Source organism: Choristoneura fumiferana, chromosome 8, assembly GCF_025370935.1.
Source record: "Choristoneura fumiferana chromosome 8, NRCan_CFum_1, whole genome shotgun sequence".
NCBI lineage: Eukaryota > Metazoa > Arthropoda > Insecta > Lepidoptera > Tortricidae > Choristoneura > Choristoneura fumiferana.
This window is the reverse complement of record NC_133479.1, coordinates 3,849,541-3,871,004: the sequence shown is the minus strand read 5'-3', so window position 1 is coordinate 3,871,004 and position 21,464 is coordinate 3,849,541. Positions and strand designations below refer to the sequence as shown.

Here is a 21,464-nt window from a genome sequence, read left to right as displayed (position 1 = left end):
CAGGTGTATTTTTCCACCGAAAACACCACAAGCTGTTTCAGACCAAATAAAAAAAGTCCGGAATTCTAACACAATAACTGTACCGGTCATTTGAGTCGGCTGCATACGACTTATGCCAACATTTCTATGACCCTTACAACTTTTTAAAAAGTTTGCGACTCGACAATAATGAAATTTGTATGCGACATTATGTCGAGCTAGCGAGCCTGTCATCTTTTATAACTTTTAAATTTTTTGCTGACCATAAACTATGCACTTCCCCTTCTGTCTGATATGTGAAAAATAATGTCAACTTTTACGGACATTTTTGAGTAAAATACTTTGCAGGTGCACAAAGATTCATTTTCCTTCACCTCCAAACATCCGCTACTTGGCATAATCATCTTTAACCACTAGGCTAAACGATGACCACGACTCTACCAAGAGCGAAGCCTAGAAGAAGAAATTCGCACTTCCATCCTATCCTACTCTCTCTCTCTCTCTCTCTCTCTCTCTCTATAACCTCTAATCTTTCAACATTACTCACACACGTTTATTCATACGACTGTATACCTAGTTAGCCATGTACGTACATGACTGTATATAATAAACAGAAGTTCCGCGTCATCTCCTCATGTCTTGGCACACAATAGACTGACCTCAAGTCCATAACCGATAACATCTTGCTCAATGCTGTCGTCCTAGTAACCATTATCAGATATTGTTGCTTAATTATAGCAAATTAGATGGTTCGGGAAATATTTAGAAAACATAGTATTAATTACACAACGGAAAGATTCAGTCTAATATAAATATTTTGAGTTAGGCACGATAGCGATGTGAGTATGTATCGTGTGAATGAAACTTAATCATTTGGAAGTCAAAACAAACTGGACACGACGAAATATGGTGAAAATGTTTATCATCTTCATCTAATTTACGAGGATTCCGTACCTCAAACGGAATAAAACTGTACCTTTATTTGCCCGCGACTCCGTCTGTGAAGAATTTGCTTAACTCCTATCCTGCGGGAACTCTCAATGTCTCAAAGTCCCATTCCTCAAGATTCCGTGGTGCGTGTTTTTTTTATGATACACCAACCCAAGCGTTGCCATATTGTTCTTATAGTTTCGTGACTGTCGCACAGTTTTGATGTAATATTTTTTCAGGCATATAACCAACCGCACATGTGGGTTTACAGCACCTAACGAAGTTTTCGGTTTCATAGCACGTCCCTTCTCCGGTAGTAAAATTGACAGGCTTCATAGTAATTCCCCCCTCTTGTTAATTCCAGCGATGTCCCGAGCCTGCGTGATCGGCGCCGGCGCCGCCGGTTTATGCGCCGCGCGGCACCTGCTCGCCGAGCCGAGCGTTAGCGCGGTAGACGTGCTGGAACAGGCCGGACAGGTCGGCGGCACCTGGGTCTACACTGAGGACACGGGGTACGACGACTTCGGGCTGCCCATACATACCAGCATGTATAAGAGTTTGAGGTACGTCTGAGCATACAAGTTTGTATCGCTTGATTGATGGTATACCGTTTTGCCGACTTAACGCACATGCTTGCTTGTGCAAATTGGAATTTTCACAAGTATGATTAAGCGTGTAGCCGGACCACGCATTACTTTGTTGTAATCCCTTAAGAGCGTTTATACCTGCTGAGCTGGCAACGTTGCATTTTTGTTAGTGTTTCTCGATTATTCCATAAAAATTTAATGAAAATTAAAAATGTGGTCCGTTAGAACTGTTCTTAATATATAAGTTAATGTGTCTACTCCTATTTATAGGAGTAATAATTATAATTATTCGTGATACTTTTATTTTCTTTAAAAACCGTTAATAAACATTTGATCGTTTTTAAAGAATATAAAAGTCTATCACGAAATTCACGAATAATTATTGCAGTAGACACATTAACTTTTAAATTACAGTTGTATCTAACAGACCACATTTTTAATTTTCATTCAATTTTTATGGGATAGTTGAGAAAAACTAACAAAAATGCAACGTTGCCAGCTCAGCAGGTATTCTGTTGAATATTTAACTGCTTGTGTGGTTCTGGTCTCGCCTCAAAGGGACCCAGAGCAATAAAGTACAACTCTGTTTCTAGCAGGGCCGGAAGGACGTGTCAGATATTTTTGCACGCTCCGCTGTGGCAGATATTAATGCTTGTGACTGTACTTACCTCTTTCAAAGAGTAAGAATAGCGGTTCAGACAGGTAATGCGGCCAGTGTCGATGGAGCGTCGACGCTTCGCGGAGCTCCTATTCCGCTTCGCGCCTTGACGCAACTCTAACTTAACCAAACCTATAAGTATATATTTTTCAAATTTCTGCCGCAAATAGGTTAGGAACGTTGCTTTTTAGGCTGTTTGCTACTGAGACGTGCGCGCGGGTGCACATAGCCGACTGTAAGTATATAGCTTTAAGACAAAAGTAGGTATTTATGTGCTTACTATTAACAATTATTGCGTAATGGCGTCTCCCATATTGTAAGAATCAAGCATTTTCCAGTCATCTTTTGTTAGTTTATGTAACGAATTGTACCTATTATACAGAAAGTAGCCGATAAGAACCCAACTAAACTACCATATGCTGGGTCAAGTGTACATCAACCACTCTAGTTGTGAGCACTTAAATATAGTAGTCATAATGCAGAAATAGTGAGATAAATATTACACGAGATTTATACGTGCTACGTGAACAATGTTTTAACTAGATAAGATTTAGGAAAGCCCTTTAGTATACTATACACTATATACACCTTACACAAGACAAGGCGCAGTAAAAGTAAATTATAAGTCATAGCTAAGTTTCTTTTGTTCCTGCTTGCTTTGTTTTTTGCTGTGAGCCTAAGATGTGTTCTTATAATTTCTGATTCTGATTGATCTTTGCTGATTCTGTTTCCGCTACCGTTCTATCTCTATTCTTGTCGTTGGCAGGACACTTAGCATCCCTTTCTTTACACTTACTAAGCGTGAGACATAAACCTGCACAAACCTGCGAAGCAATTCAATGGTGCGTGTGAAGTTCCCAATTGGCACTGGGCCCGCGTGGGAACTATGGCCCAAGCCCTCTTCTTCTGAGAGGAGGCCTGTGCCCAGCAGTGGGACATATATAGGCTGAGATAATGATGATGAAGCGTGAGACATCGACGATGTTGCCAGATAGATACAAACCTAGGACTCTTCAAGGCTAGAAAAAAGCCGTTACTGCCCTCATCTGAACTTTCCATTAGATAAGATAAGGGTTAATAGCTGATCAGTTTATTATAAAAAAACCGTCCAAGTTCGAGTCGCACTCGCGCACGATGGGTTCCATACCATTATCTATAATATCTATACAACATTAGACATTAGCAAAAAACGGCATAAAATAAAGTTTGTTGTAAGTATGGGAGCCGCCCTTGAATATTTATTTTATTTAAATTTAATTATTTATTTTTAAAGTGATTATATAACTAAAGGTTCTGGGAAAGAATCTACCTGTTGCCGTTATTAATATCAAGCAAAAAACGGCAAAACAATCACGTTTGTTGTATGGGAACCCCTTAAATATTTTTTTATTCTGTTTTTAGTATTTGTTGTTATAGCGGCCACAGTAGTACATAATCTGTGACAATTTCAAGTGTCTACTATTACGACTCACTAGATAGAGCCCTGTGACAGACGGACGGACAGACAGACAGCGGAGTCTCAGTAATAGGGTTCTGTTGGCACCCTTTGGGTACAGAACCCTAAAAATGATCGATGTCTGTTTTAAATTCAAATGCTAGTGTGCTACGTTATTGTCACCCGGAGTTCACTCACACGCATTATCCGAACATTCTCGAAGACATTTGTAAGCAATAGACGTTCCAAGGTCGAAGGCTATCGCGATACGACTTTTTACCGCATGAAGTAATCAGACATGAGAAAAACTTGCATTGTGTCATCATAGACGGGATAAGTACTTCAACCATCTTTAGTTCCTGTTTAATAAATAAAATTCGCACGCTTTTCTAGCGAAATGTTCTAGAACATCAACAAGAATTATGTCAGTTATACAAAAGGGTTTCCAGTGGCTGGCCATAAAGATCAAAATCATTAACGCTGCCACTCAACGTCTATCAGTTTCGACCACTTCCCATTCCATTCGGAAGCGATGTTTAAGTTTAACGCCTTAAAGATCGCTGCTATAACCGCAGCGCAGGTGTGATCAAAACGTTTTCTTCCACAGGTCTGACATTAGGTGGCCAGTGGTCTATAGTCGATGCATAAAGATTATTGTCTTACCTAAGACTTGTCAGGACAATAATATCCAGGCAAAAAGTCTAAGGAATATCTGGTCGATATTTTAGGACTAGGTACTTTGTCTCGTTGTAACTCTGCCTGTTAATAACGTTACTGTAATGTTGTTATGTCCCCACGAGGATCTGCTAGAGTCGCTTTTTGAAAACTTCTATTTACCTTCATTTGTTTAAAATGTTTGATTTGGTTTAAAATTTGGCTTTTAATTTGGTGTGATAAATGCCTAGTGTATCAGGGCCTAGGTATCGTCTCAATTATATTTTACTGTTTTACTATAATTCAATTAAGTTCATCATCAGTCCTATAAGTAACTAACTTTCTTAACTCTATTATTTCGTCTTTTATCTACGCTTTACCCTTTTCTCCATCATCATCCTGTTTACTTTTAAGACTTTATTAATGCAATTTTGAACCAGAAACTACCGTGAGACTCACTCATATTAAATATAATGACCCGGATAACTCACCCGGATGATGATGAAAACGCGGGTAGTTGTGTGCCGGTGTCAGTTTCGTCGGGTAGTCGCGCGTGCAGAGCGGCGGCGCGCAGTGCGCGTGTTGCAGCAGCCGCTGAGTCGCGTTGCTCCGAAGACGAAGGGCTATGGATTAGCCCGAAACATGTCGAGCTAAACTCGATTTATTAATGCAAGCCACCAGATTACTCACGTACAAAGAGCTTTGCGCCTTGCGGTCCTCTGATGGCTTAGGATCTCGAATAGACCTGAAACTGTCAAACGATTTGACGAGCCTTAATTGGGGGAGGCCTATGTCCAGCAGTGGATGTCTTTCAGCTGACATGATGATGTCAAAGGATCATCCGGTGTGTAAACTGGTGTCACGATAGTTTACTATTTAAAACTTTGGAACTTCGTGTAGAATATTCATGCAGAAAACACACTGGGTCTTTAACTATAAAGTCGTCCCCACTTTTAAGTGACCTGTCCGACAAAACAGTAATAGTCTCTGGCATCTTGTTTTTTTTTTACTAAACACGACGGTGCAAAGGCAATCTTTCACAAGGTATTTTTATTTATCCCAGCATAATGTATAGGTTTACAACAATCGATATACAAACCCTTGAACCCTGAAGCTCATAAACTGTCGATAAGAACTGGCATTGAAATGGAGATCGAACTGTGAAGGTAGTTCAAGTTGGACATTGAGTTCAAGGCATAGTCTATCTATAGCTTGAAGCCGCAAGCAATAATAAGCTTGAAATCTGTTTTTCTTCTTCTTCCGTGCTTTCTCCCATCACTTTAGTCCTACGGTCAGCCCTTCTCGTTTCAACATCTGTTGATACATTATAAGTAAAACACATTCATAAAAATCTTTATACACTTTTCTGCAACTAAGTTTAACGTTACACGAACGCGTCCATAGTCACTGTTGGTACCATCCGATACGCACATTTAGGGGCTGTTTCACCATCCATGGATTAGTGTTAACCGACGGTTAAATGTGATGCCGTCTCCGTCTATTCGAACAAAACAAATAGAGACGGCATCACACCTAACCGCCAGTTAACACTAATCAATGGATGGTGAAACAGCCCCTTATAATATCATAGATAAGATACAGCTAAGATACACCGACTAAATCAACAGAGAATCTCTCTCTTCATCTCACCTGCAGCACTATGCTTCTGATCCCACTATGCATGACTCTGTCGAATCGGAAATAAACTCTGCTGACAATTTAAACAAGATTACAAGGCGTGTTAAAAGAAAACTGACGTGCCAGCCTTGGACGGCAATGACTCCATTTCTGCCGGAAATAAAACAATTATTCTCCGATTATTGTCAAAAGCAAGATGCCAAATTTGATGCACTGACAACGTCCTTAGCTTCAGTCATATCCCAAAACACTGAAATAAAAAAATCAATGGAGTTTATATCCCATAAATACGATGAACTAGTCAGTAAATTAGCCGACTTACAACAGGAAAATAAATCATTTAAAGACAAAATCACATCGCTTGAACAACAAATTGAATACTCTGAAAGGAAGTCGAGAGCAACCTCTCTTGAAATCAGGAATATACCAAAAATACAGGGTGAAAACAAACACTCTTTAACAAATCTGGTAATAAAATTAGCCGCTTCACTTCAGCAACCCATACAGAACTCGGATATACGAAATACTTTCCGCCTCAAATCCAAAAACGAATCAAACTGTTCCGTAATAGTGAATTCACTACATTTATGAAGGACAATTTATTGCGATCCTGTATTAATTTTAATAAGGCCCAAGGGAGACCTAAACTTAATACATCCCTCATCGAATTGCCAGGCCCTAGCAAACCGATCTACATTGCAGAATTCCTAACACCTAAGGCGCAACATTTATTTTACCTAGCCAGGCAGTACAAGAAAACCCATGAATATGCCACCAGCTGGACTTCATATGGAAAAGTGTACATTCGTCTAAGAGATGGCGCGCCAGCTATACTGATCGAATCTGATAAAGACATTGGTAAACTGAAGTGACTATGTTACGTTTGCATGTTAAAATTTGTTTTTTATTACTGTTTTTATTTAATAAGTGGCACAATACAATTTGCACACAACTATGCTATATATCTGGTTGCTGTAAAATTGGATTTCACTCGTTACTCCATACAAAATCATAAACACATGTGTACAGAAACACTAAAAATAATACATAATATACATGCACAACATATTCACATAAACACTTACCTATACCTTTCAAAGGAAATCACAACACACTTTTATACACCAAAACAATTGTCTCACTGCTATACAAATCTCGTCACTAAAACTAAATATAAAACAATGTTGGTCACGTTTAAATTCCCATGTTGCAACACAACAAGACACCAATTGGAATATGTAATGTTTATTTTCTTCCTACAACAACCCAAACACCTCAAAACAATCTCAATTATTATAACACCGTATTATTATCCTACCAAATTAAAACGTCATTTTTCGACTACCTACAACACCCACTTGATCCAATCTGTTTATTGTGGATAATCAAAACTTATTAAGTAACGATTTAGATTCGATAATGGTAGCCCATTCGATGACGTGTGACTTAGAAGACTGTAACTCACTTTTGCAAAAACCCGAACAAAGTCTCAAAATACTCTCACAAAATATTAGAAGTATTTCCTGCAATTTTTCAGGTTTGCTTACCTTACTATCTAGATCTGAAATATCATGGGATGCTATTATCTTGACAGAATGCTGGTTGCCCTCTACTCGACAAATTCCCACCTTGGGCGACTACAACTACTACAGCACAAAAAATAACAAAACCCAAAATGAGGGAGTCGTGGTATATTGCAAGAAAAATGTAACAGTATCTGTAGATGAACCTCAACTCTTAGATGCAAATTGTTTACTAATAAAAATAAACAATAACACAATAATTTTCGCCATCTATCGCCCTCCCAGCCAAAGAAATATAGCTAATTTTGTAGAATCTCTAAATTCACTTCTTGTTAAATACTCAACTTACCAGAATATCATTCTAGCTGGGGACTTAAATATTGATATTACTGAATGTAGCTCAGACACACGAGCTCCGACCTATCTAAATCTAATTGTTTCGCATGGCCTCCTACCAGCCCACAACCTTCCAACTCGTAGCAAAACCTGTCTTGACCACATAATGCTCAAGACTAAGCAAACTGCTCATTGCTGTGTCGTGAACTCGTCTATTACTGACCATGAATGTGTCATCTTGTTTCTACACAGTGTATCATGCAATAAACGGGGTAAATCAGTAATTCAGCGAACTGATGACATAAAAATGGATCAGGATATGCAAAAATTAGACCTAAAACCAATATTGAACATGCAGGATGTAAACGCCGCGACCTGTTACCTAGTTAATTCATTGACTAAGATTATTGAAACTAATACCAGAGTAGTAAATATTTCAAATCGGAAAAGAATTAAAAAGCCATGGATCTCACCAGGTTTGCTTAAATGCATAAGAAATCGCGATAACTTACATAAAAAATTGAAAATAACGCCAGATAACGAAATATTAAAGGCGACTTACAGAAGATATCGAAATTTTTGTAATTCGCTATTAAAAAAACTTAAAAGAGAATATGAAAAAAGTGAGATAAGTAAAGCAGGGTCAAATCTTAAAAAGCTTTGGGAGACCATCAAAGATATCACTTACACCTCAAAGCAAAAAGACATACCTTTTGAACTAATCGCTACAGCCAACCCGCTAACTTCGATAAATAAGGTGAACAGTTTTTTTGCAAATGTCGGTAAATCTCTCGCTGAAAAAATCCCAAATAGGTTGACTGACGTACCTAATAGCACTGAAGCTCAAAAATGCCCTTTTTCCATGGGAATGCTCCCCGTCGATGAAAATGAAATTGACATTGTTATACGTAACCTGCGATCGGACTGTGCCGTGGGATGGGATAAAATCTCTGGACAGTTTATTAAAAAATACAAAAACTTCCTTATTCCATCTATTACTCATGTATGCAATCTAGCATTGTCAAGTGGAGTTTTTCCGCGACTTTTTAAAAAAGCTCAAATAGTTCCGGTTCATAAGAAGGGTGACCGAGACTGTGTCAATAACTATAGGCCTATTTCCATTCTTCCCGCGCTCTCTAAAATATTAGAACGCATCATGAATTCCCGACTAGTTAATTATCTGGAAAACAATAACTTAGTCTCACCTTCTCAATTTGGCTTTAGAGCAGGCAAATCAACCTCAGACGCTGTACATCAGTTGACTGACCATATAGTAAACAACCTAGATAAGAAACAAAAATCTATAGCTATATTTTTGGATCTCGCCAAAGCCTTTGACACGGTCTCGATCCCCCTCCTTATAACGAAGCTGGAAAGAATAGGTGTCCGAGGTCTCCAACTGCAACTCTTCAAGGACTACTTGTCTGATCGCACGCAGTATGTTAAGGTTGGAGAATATGCTAGTGAGGGGATGCATGTGACCTTCGGCGTCCCCCAGGGTAGTATCCTTGGTCCAACTCTCTTCCTGACATATATTAACGACCTGTGCCAGTTACAGCTGAAGAACGGAGAAGTTATTACCTTCGCAGATGATACTGCCCTGATTTTTCGGGGAAGCACATGGAGTGAGGTCTTTCAGCATGCACAGAGTGGATTCGATGTAGTAACTGATTGGTTGAATCAAAACATACTTTCACTTAATATTGAGAAGACTAAATTCATGACATTTTCTATGAAGGCTGATATTCATATGGACCTATCGCCATTCTACATCATAGCTCATACCTGCCTTAACCCCCGGCTAACTTGCTGTGATTGTTTGAGGATTGAAAAAACATCGAATATTAAATACCTCGGCGTCATTATCGACGACAAACTAAACTTTCAAGAACATATTAAACAACTCTCAGCAAGAACACGAAAATTAATATACATTTTTAAAAACCTCCGTCATATAGCAGACAAAAATGTACTAAAGACTGTTTACTTTGCCCTAGTCCAGTCTATTCTATCGTATTGTATCTCTTCCTGGGGTGGTGCACATAAAACTTATTTATTGCAACTGGAAAGGGCCCAAAGAGCTATCCTCAAAGTGAGTTCTTTCCTACCGTTTCTTTATCCGACTATTGACCTCTACAAGAATTGCAAAGTTCTAACAGTTCGGCAATTGTTCATTTTACATATTATTCTAAGAAAACACTCGCTACTACCCTATGACTCAGGCCTAATCTCTAACAAACGTAAAAGGTGCCTTACCTGTCCAATAAAAAAATTTAACACTCGTTTTACGCATAGATTTTTCTGTTACCTTGGCAGTTTTCTGTACAATAGAGTAAATTCGGCATTAAATATTTATCCCTTGGCAAAATTATCCTGCAAAAATACTGTTAAAAACTGGCTCCTCACGCTTGATTACAGTGCAACTGAAAAACTTTTGGTTCCAATTGTATAATTTAGTCCATAACCTAACAAATAGAGTACGCACACACACACACACACACACACACACACACACACACACACACACACACACACACACACACACACACACACACACACACACACACACACACATCACACGCATACGCACACACACACGCACACACTTTTTTATTATTATTATTTTTGTACTTACTTTTTTATTTCGTTTTTTTATTTGTATACTTCACATGTTAAATAATTCTCCTAAGTTCTAACTATAACATAACCTCTGTAGCTGCAGACATCTGGGGTTCGGAGGCCTGGTGATCTGACATACAGGTTTCCCCTAGTTCAGGCACCAGTCTCCACCGCACAAGTCTTATATCTAATTGCAACTGTAATGTGTAAATTTATCAATTGTATTACTGGAATGTGGTGGAGTAAATAAACGATTTATTATTATTATTATTATTATAGCTATATGCCGAAAACATGGGGCAGAATAGGATAATGTAGTAGCAGGTATCAACTGTCGGCCGTCCGTGCTGTTTGATTGAATTAGCCACTGGGCTAGGCATCAGTCTCATGACTGACGTTGTTACTAGTCATAAAAATACAACGACTACAGCTAAAGAGCAAAGGCTCATCCCAGCCTATATACGTTCCACTGCTGGGCACAGGCCTCCTCTCAGAACAAGAGGGCTTGGGCCATAGTTCCCACGCCGACCCAGTGCGGATTGGGAACTTCACACGCACCATTGAATTGCTTCGTAGGTTATGCAGGTTTCCTCACGATGTTTTCCTTCACCGCAAAGCTCGTGGTAAATTTCAAATGCAATTTCGAAAACAGAGGTGCGAGCCGGGGTTTGAACCCACTGCTTGAGAGGCGATAGGTCAAACCACTAGGCCACCACGGCTTCATTCCTATACCGATGATCAATTCTTTGTCTCGTCTATTCCGATATTTGAAATAAAAAATATTTAGCAATTTAAATAAGTACCTTTTGTTTTGTCTGATATATCACGTCACAAACCAACTCAATCACGATCCATTGTACATTCTATTTCACAGAAAATGTCTCCATGACATGAGTACGAAAGTCATTGTGGTCAGGAACCATTATATACTTTGACCAAGATCAAAGATGGCGTGTTTCAGGCCAACGAAAAAACGTTACAACATCGTCTCTGACTCTCTGACCCAATGTTGCAATTTTTTATTCCAGGACGAACCTGCCCAAGGAGATCATGGGGTTCCCTGACTTCCCGATCCCAGAGAGCGACAAGTCCTACCTCCCTGCGAAGGACATGCTCGCCTTCCTCCAGCTCTATGCGGACAAACATGGAGTCACACAACACATTAAAGTAAGTTAATTATAGATGAAGGGTCCACGGAAAGAACGTGTCTAGTCACCTAAGCAACTTTTTGAGTTGTAGCGGTTTGAAAGTTAGTCATCACGAACAATTAATATGGTTACCATTTATTTAAAAGATCAAAAAATAGATTTTTGATTGTTTTCAGATTATTTAATTCTATGGTAAGTCATAGTACTTTGTGAGCTCTACATTTTGAGATTAAAATCTCAATTTTAAAAAAATGTGACTAGGCATGTTCTTTCCGTGGACCCTTCAGATAGGTAAAGGCTACACCGCTGTTGCCAGATCTATTTCATGTAAATCTTGAGACAAAAAATCCGTTGAAATCCGTAAATAATCTGAAGAAAAATCCACAGTTCTACACTTATTTTGCAGGTGGTAGGACCTTGTGCAAGGTCCGCCCGGATTGCTACCACCATCTTGCTAGTTAATCCTGCCGTGAAGCAGCAGTGCTTGTACTGTTGTGTTTCGGCGTGGAGAGTAAGATAGCCGGTGAAATTACTGGCATCATCTTAGGCCTCTAGGTTGGCAACGCATCTGCATTACCCCTGGTGTTGTAGATGTTTATAGGCGGTGGTGATCTCTTACCATCAGGAAGGATGCTCGTTTTCCATCCAGTCTAATAAAAAAAAACTTATAAAGGTTTATTCGGCTGCACCTAAATCTTTAAATGTTATTCAAAGTTAGATAGAGTCTGATCAGCGTAGGACGCCCTCCGGCCAGGTGGAGTGACGATCTGCGAAAAAGGAAACTGGTAGAAGCTGGATGCGTCTAGCCGAGGACAGGGCGCAATGGCAGTAAAAAACGAAGGCAAATTTAAAAAAAGATTGGCATTCAATTTTTTTTATTTAACGAAATTCTGTCACTATTTACGTTCTACACTTTAGCCCAGTTAATTGAATAAATAACTAAATGTGAATTGTTGATTTTGTTATCTTCAATAGATAAAGGATTACCTAAGTAGATTAGCCAATCATTCCCGTAGGGCATAAGGCCTAAAATCCGTATATCTACAGAAACTTTCGCAACCTCAGTAGATACATGCCGCTTCCTACCGAAGCAACTGGAGGTCTATGGCGCAGCCCTATGTCCAACAGTGGACGTCCTACGGCTGATATGATGATAAGGATGACCAGTTCTTAATAAGGAAACCTTTTATGGCTTGTCTTAAATCTCAGCCCTTTTATCTCACTCCTTCCTCCACTGACTCCAACTTTGCCTTTCACAGTTCAAGCACCACGTCCAATTCGTCAAGCCCCGAGCCACTGCCACCGGTGAGGTCTGGGACGTCACCTTCAAGAGTCTGGAGACCGGGGTCTCAGAGACCAGGGAGTATGACTACGTGTTCGTCTGCAACGGTCACTACAATACACCGTTCATCCCGAACATACCAGGGCTTAAGGAGTTCCAAGGTGATTATACTGACAAGCTGTGAAAATTCTGGATATGTCGTTGTATTTTTTGGACAAGAGGTAAAATGAAACATTGTTTTCCTGAACTGCTAAAAATGTTTTTGAATAATAACTAATATCACTCCCATCTTATTTGGCCGTGATCACGTGTAGACTGAAGTGTGGGGTATCACATTCGTTCAGCCGCACTTGATGTTCCAGCACCGACAACTTATTTCTCGGACATTCAGCAATGTAATCGAGCAGCGAGGTAATTCTCCCAACATATAGTCGCGATTATCTCACTTGTAATATTAGTAAACGAGGAAGGCCTTTCAGCAGTGGTCGTCTTTCTGCAATGAGAATCGCGAAAGTTTAACACATTTTACGCCGCTACGGTCAATTATGAATAACAAAACTAAAAAATGCGGTTCAGAGAACTTTAGGGTTGATCTTTTTATTGTAGTTACTTCTGAGTCAAATGAGAAAGTCTTGAAACTTGACTCCGTTTATTACTAACAGCTGCGAGAGACTACTGAGGCTACTGACAGTATACTCGTAGCTAGCCATATCGCAAGCTAAGCAATCCTGTGTACAATCAGCCAAATAAGTGGTCTATCAATTTTTAAACAAGTTCCTATGAAATGAATATGTCGCTAAGGTCGAACTTTCAAGTTAACAGATACGTCTATTGGCATTATTGTTTTATGACATGCAAACGATTATCAACTTTACCGTGGTGGACCACATATTCGGCTGATGGTACCTACCTACAGAACTTATAGTTACTTGAAAACATGATACTTGAATTGAAAATAGTAATAAGTAACAAAATCCTAACTTCACACAAAACGCTGTTATCTCTTTCGCAGGTGACATCATGCACAGCCACGACTACCGGGTCCCCGATATCTTCACCAACAAGCGAGTCCTGGTGGTGGGCGCTGGACCTTCAGGGATGGACATCGCGCTGGAAGTCACCACCGTAGCTTCCAGGGTTATCTTGAGCCACCACCTCAAGGAACAGCCTAAGACTGTGTTTCCGGACAACTTGGTGCAGAAGCCAGACGTGGAGCGGCTGGAGGGAAACCAGGCGGTGTTCCTTGATGGAAGTGAAGAGGAAGTTGATGTGGTGTTCCTATGCACCGGTTAGTGATTAATTGTAAATGAATAATCGATTAATATAGGCTTTATTTGTAGAAGTCCTTATATCAATGAAGTACAAAATTGGTTGAAGTACAAGATTAGCAATTTAAGTTGTAATTAATTTGGTAGTTCCGCACGTAAAAAAATATATTTTATTGACGGACTGGTGATAATAGACACGTATTTTATTATTTGTCAATCAAACAAAAAAATACAAAGATAGAGCGCGTCAAAATTTGAGTGTGACGTCGCCCTTAGTGAAAAGTGTTCTAGTGCTTCTAGTTATGACCTTACAAGGAACTTTAAGCAGCGTTTTCACCAATAATGCGCGGGGATGTGTTGCGAGGAATGCTTCACTTACACGTCCTCGCACAGCACAATCTAGTGGAAACAGCTGAGCGGAGCGAGGCGAGGTAAATGAAGCGTTTCTATTGGTTAATGGAAAACATATTCCTTGTAACACAGCCTCTCACATCTCTGGTGGAAACGCTGCTTAGACCGGCTATATGTGTCCATATTTTTTATTTGATTGACAAAAAATTCAAATCGTGGCCATTAGTTTTTATATGTAGCCTGTAATATGCCCCACTGCTGGGCAAAGGCCTCCCCTTTCTTTCGCCACTCTTCCCTATCATGAGCATGCACCTGCCAATCGAGCTGAAAAGCGCTCAGGTCGTCCCGCCATCTCCTATCACATAGTTTTAGTGCTAGTTCTAGTCTTAGTTTTAGGTGGTACATTTTTGGAGCCAAAATAAACTTTTCTTTCTTTCTTTCTTTCTTTCTTTCTTCCTCTTGGGCCTCGTGGCCATATTGGTTGAAAATATTACTAACGAACTATTTACATATAAATATTTTTAGGAATCTAGCTTATTGCGTGAGAACCTCTTAGGCAAGGGATATCCCTTAAGAGATAAGTTCGCCTTTGTACATCTTATTATCATAATAACTGTTAAATTTATGTATTTTTATGTACAATAAAGAGCTTTAAATAAACTTCAGGTACCGTACAATGGCCAGGGATTATAAAATGCGAGCAAAATCGTTTACCTAAAAGACGTATGATAAATTATGACAACTGACAAAAAAATATTTTAAGTACTCGTATTTTACGAACCCTGGTGATAATCTCCTAAATGGTAAACTTTTCGACAAAGAAAATGGCTCCTGAATTAATTTGCATAGTTTCCAAGGACCAATAATTAAATGCTTCCCTTGTACACCAGGCTACCTCTACAACTTCCCGTTCCTCCACGCGTCGTGCGGAGTGGTCGTCGACGACAACTGCGTGGAGCCCCTCTACAAGCATCTCGTCAACATACAACACCCCTCCATGTGCTTCGTGGGGGTGCCGTACTATGTGTGCGCGTTCTCCATGTTCGATCTTCAGGTAAGAAACTGGAAGTGCTAGTTTTACCAGATGTGATGAGATGATATCCTGGACCGGCTTCAAAAAAATTGTAACAAAAACCCTAAGTACTGCAAAAAACGGTGAAAATAATATTTCCATCAACCGGTGCCGGTGTCTCAACACGAATCTTTTTTTAACCCCCGACGCAAAAAGAGGGGTGTTATAAGTTTGACCGCTATGTATGTCTGTGTGTCTCTGTGTGTGTTGTGTCTGTCTGTTTATGGCACCGTAGCTCGTAAACGGGTGGACCGATTTGAGTGCGGTTTTTTTTTAATTTGAAATCAGGTTTTCTAACGGTGGTTCTTAGACATGTTCCATCAATGTCGGTGTAGCCGTTTTTGAGATATTTAACTTTGAAGTGACAAAGTTGGGGGTTTTCCAACTTTTTTGGTTAGGTTAGGTTATCCAACTTTTTGTTGGTTAGGTTATGGGAAGTTGAGTCATTCAATAGCCGTCCACCCGCGCCGAGCAAACGAGTCAGCTAGCGTAGGGTAGGCCCTAAAAGATAGTTAGCTGCCACAGAGAAGCAAGATCATCCCAGCCTATACACGTCCCACTGCTGGGCACAGGCCTCCTCTTAGATGAGAGAGCTTGGGCAGTAGTTCCCACGCGGGCCCAGTGCGGATTGGGAACTTCACACGCACCATTGAATTGCTTCTCAGGTTTGTGCAGGTTTCCTCACGATGTTTTCCTTCACCGTAAAGCTCGTAGTAAATATTAAATGTAATTCCGCACATGAATTTTGATAAACCCAGAGATCCTCTGCTTGAGAGCCATAGGTCAAACCACTCGGCCACCACGGCTTGAAGCAAGATGATTGGTCATTATTAAAGTCATCCCTGTGTCCTCAGGTCCGCTACTACGTACGATCAATGAACGGCACCTTCAAGCTGCCGTCCCGCGAGGTGATGACGAGGCACTGGGAGCAGGAGAAGCTGGATCGCTTGGCGAGGGGTACACCAAGCGGCAGACCCATATGATGGGACTGATCAGGTAATTATAAGCCTTGCGTTTGAAATTGATCTTGTGCATCCAATTTCACCTAATTTATCGAACCAGGTGTTACTTTGTGGAAGCGCTGTCGTGCACAAGCACGTGTGGTTGCGATTTCAGTGTGAAATCGACTTTTGACAGTTAAGTAGAAACGTAATAATCAAATTAGTAGGCGATATTCTATTCTACTTTTTCTAGCACTGGCAGAATCTTTGATAGTGTCGATGAAGCTTTAATTTCGCTGTAACAAAAATTATAATAGTTTTTTTTTATTCGACTGGATGGCAAACGAGCAAGTGGGTCTCCTGATAGTAAAAGATGACCACCGCCCATAAATATCTGCAACACCAGGGGTATTGCAGATGCGTTGCCAACCTAGAGGCCTAAGATGGGATTCCTCAAGTGCCAGTAATTTCACCGGCTTTCTTACTCTTCACGCCGAAACAGAACAGCGCAAGCACTGCTGCTTCACGGCAGGATTAGAGAGCAAGTTGGTGGTAGCAATCCGGGCGGACCTTGCACAAGGTCCTACCACCTGCAAGAAGAAAAGATTAAATGATCAAATGCTGTCAGGATATTAATTGGCACACTTTTAAAGCCCGGCTACACGAACAAATAATAAGTCGGGAAGCGTAGTGTAGCTCACAGCAAATTCCACACTAAAAGTGGCCATACCTAAAACCAAACGACTTATGGTTCAAATACGAATAAATTTCGAGGTTGCAAAAGACGTGCTTGTTGATTGGTTAAAATTCAGAAATGTTGAAACTCATTGTAACTGGCCATCAGATATTGTGTTTTGATTGACATTGATTTGATTTGTTGATAGACTTCAATACAAAATTTTGGTTCTGAGAATATTTGTTTCATTAGGTTATGGAATTTTACAAATATTCCTTTTATAAGTAATATTCTTCTATTTTGGGATTAGTTTACCTTTTTAATTTGTGTTTTGCAAATATGAGTGTCCAAAAATTGGATCGCTTTAATATTGAAAAGCTACGCGGACTGGAAAACTGGTTGGTATGGAAATTCGATATAAACCTTCAACTAAACTATGCATAAATTGCAAGATGTTGTGAAAGGCGTCGAAACTCTTCTGTACCCCTAAAGAAAGACGCGTCGGCTGACGAAACTGCAAGTTATCAAAGGAAACTTACCCAGTATGAAGAACGCGACGCATTACTCCAATTATCATCGGCTGTAGCGTCTCCGCAGAACCTAAACGTCATATACTCACTGCTAAATCCGGTAAGGAAATGTGGGATATACTTCACTCAGTATACGAGCAGAAGAATGATAGAAGACTAGACTTGTTGTATTGCCAGCTGTTCACTTACACTAAAGATGAAGCTGACGACATTGCCACGCACGTCTCTAAGCTGCAGGCATTGTGGCAACAACTCAATGACGAATTAAAGGAAGAAGGATTCTCCCGCAATCATTGTTGATGAACAGGATTCTTAACACATTGCCTTCAGCCATATCTTGAGTTCAAGAATGCTTGGGAGTCCGTACCTAAGGAGAACAGAAGTATTTCTACTTTTATGGAGCGTCTTCGTCTTCATGAACAACGTCTTGGAGACTTGGATACCAGACCTTCTACTTCCACTTTTACGTCTGAAAATGCTCTTTTATCAATATAAGAAGAAAGACAAAGTCAAGTGTTCACATTGCAACAAAATTGGACATACTCACAAACAATGCTTTTTGCTGAAGAAGCTTAAGAAGCGGAATAAGGGTAACGAAGCCATTCGAATGATGGTGATGCATTTCTATCTCGACTTGATAATTCAAATTCAAACTGGATAGTTGACTCAGGAGCATCTCACCATATTACGTCAAGCGCCAATTGGTTTAGAAGCTACACACCATTCGATAACCCAAGAGCTTTTACGACTGGGAGATGATCGAAATATGTATGCATATGGCCAAGGAATTATTGATGTTGAAATGTCGGTACAAGGTAAATGGAAACGTGCTCATCTGAATAATGTTTGGTATGTAGCCTCAAGCAGGACAAAACCTATTCTCAGCCGGTTCAGCATTGGACCATGGATATATGGAGATAGCTGACAAGGATAAGCGTGTCTTCAAAGATAAGAGCGGCCAAGTCAAAGCTGTCAGTATTAGAGATGGTAATCTATATAAACTTTTGATGAGAGTAAGGACTGTTAATGCTTGTGTTGTCAAAGAAGGAACAAGCCTACAGATTTGGCATAAGAGACTCTGTCGCCAAAACAAAATAATGGTTAAGAAATTTTCGTCAGCTGAAGAAAATTCCTTCGTACCATATAGCGATGCCGACTACGCCGGAGATAAAGACACAAGAAGAGTCGACTTCTGGTTACGTATGTCTGGCCGCAGGGGGAGCGGTGTCCTGGTCTTAAAGACACAGAGATGTGTGACTTCTTTCAACCACTGAGGCGAAGTTTGTGGCGGCCAGCCTTGCAGCCCAGACGGTTATATGGCTCAATCGACTTTACAAGGAAGTTCGAGAATCGAGGTCATACCTACCGTTTATGTGGACAACCAAAGTGCTATTAAGCTTGTCAAGAACCCAGTGTTTCATTTTAAGACAAAGCATATAGATACGCGCTATAAGTTTTTGCGAGAGCTTCATCAAGAGAAAAAGGTCAATGTCCTCTACGTACCTTCTAGAGAACAAGTAGCAGATACGTTTACGAAAGCCCTACCAAAGGAAAGCTTTCTTAGCGAGCACGAGCCTCAACTAGGACTGGTGAGTAAGCCTGATCTGAATGCAGGGGGAGTGTTGAAAACCTCATTGTACTGGCCATCAGATATTGTGTTTTGATTGACATTGATTTGATTTGTTGATAGACTTCAATACCAAATTGGTTNAAAATAGTGTGTCCTACAAAATATATCGAAACAGAACCCTAGAGTAACTATTGAGCGGCAGGGGGGCGCGCGGCCTGGAGGGTCGCGGCGGGGCGACTCTTAGGAAGATCTCACATTTACTTCGACATGATGTATTTCATAGTAACCTCCAAAATTGATAGGAAAATGAACGAGTAAACACAACGCTTGGCGGCGCGGCGGCGCGGGCGCAGCCCGTCGCAGCCGCGCTTACAATTTCCTTAAACTGTCCACGGGCGATAATTCATCATGAAATTGACATAACTCACTAAACGTACCTAATGCATTCAATTTGTGAAGTGGTAAATTATAATAATGCAGCCAAATGTAATGTGACTCCCGATTCACACACCATTAAACAATATTAGTAGGTACGTAACAGTTCATATTATGCTGTAGGAAACGAACCCATCACATTATCGTAACATAAGCTAACTCGTCTATAGACAAACACAGATGAAAACGCGCAGGCGCGTCCAGACATCCTGGTGCTGGCGGTTTAGAGTCTGCGGGACTGGCGACGGGCGCCGCCGGAACAAGCTGATATATCTCAATATATCTTCTGTCTGTAACTAATAGGTACATGTACAATGTCGAGTAAATCTGCAAACTACTAACGCTACCTGTAACTAACTTGGACGCGAAATAATCAAGGACGCATCTTTTCACACACCAGAATGTTCACGACGTCCTTTAAATTCATATATATCTTTATTTTCCTAAAAATTCTCGCGCGCGATGAATGATCGAATTGCTTGGTAATTCGAAAGTCGTTAATCTAAGCTAAAATTAGTAATAAGATTACTCTGGCATCCCTCGTCCCGAGTCCGACTCCGCGGATCAAACTACGACAAAGCACTTGGCGACATCACACACAATACCTAATTGGTAAAATTCGCTAATCTCACTCTTCGAAATTACTATCAAATCAGTCAAGAGCCGCCGCAAAAGTCGCGGCGCGAAATAAATGCACAATTTTGAAAAATTGACAACGGAACGGTTGCTGTTGCTACGTCACGACGAGAAATTCCCAATCACAAAGAAGTGAAATCCTACACAAACGAAGTGTAAATGCGGCGACCGCCCTTTAGACAGCGGTCGCCCAACACGCACATCGCGTGCTCGATTTAACGCTAAGTGAGCGAATAGTCCCTAACCTACCTAGCTATCACAGTCCTTTCTCAGTCTGACCCTTCCACTTAAATGCATCTCAATTGTCACATCGTTGAAAAAACTGGTAACAACCTAAACTAGGCCAACTATAATAGAAGCTTGTAGAAAAGTTTAAAAGTATTACTTTATTTGGCACTATGTGTTACGAAGATATCGCAGTAATCTCGTCTAGTTCATTTATGCACTCAAATAAATTTAACAGAAATTTTGTATTCACTAAAACTTAATGTCTTGATGGCAAAAGGTAACCTACGTTTTGGTTTCTTACTCATCTGTGCTGCTGTTTTCTCCCGAAAAGCTTCTGATTTATCTAAAGTGCTTCCTGAACTTATACTTTACCTAACTTTTAAATATTTTGAGCATTACTTTCCTCTTTTTGCCAGATTTTATCTCTTAAAACTCGTAAATAAATTAACCTAACAAGTCTAGAATGTAAATTCTTACAAATAGGCACACGACGCGTACCTACGACATTCATCGCGAAATATGCTTCTGGTAAAAGATTCAAATCTTACTTTAGATTTAAAAGAAGAGTTAATCTCTAATCTCTGGTTTGATCTGCTTAGATCTTAATGAACATTTCGAGCTCGAAGAATCACCGACAAACCTAACTCTTACGTGGTAACTTATTATTACGGAGCAAAAACGCTATCTGTACTCGCTTGTTCAACGGTAACACTATTCGTGATGAACTCCTGTACACTGCGTCGTTTCCTATTAATATAAACACTGGTGTATTTACAGATCGAAGCTCGTGTACAGCGGACCGGTATCGTACTATGGTAAGCTCGCAGCTCGCGCCGCGAGTCGTATACTGTGCGCTCTAGTTATAGAGGCGGTCAACGGGGTAGAGGTCGTGGGCCCGTGGGCACGTGGGACGCGTGGGTCGCGTGGGGCGCGGCAGGCGCGGGGGGCCACCGCGGCGGCGGCGCGGG

General features: G+C 40.4%; 1 pseudogene; it reads left to right on the top strand.

Moving 5' to 3' along the window:
• The first annotated feature begins 1,252 nt into the window (after positions 1-1,252).
• Positions 1,253-17,927, top strand: LOC141430323 (senecionine N-oxygenase-like; annotated as a pseudogene).
• The last annotated feature ends 3,537 nt before the right edge of the window (positions 17,928-21,464 follow it).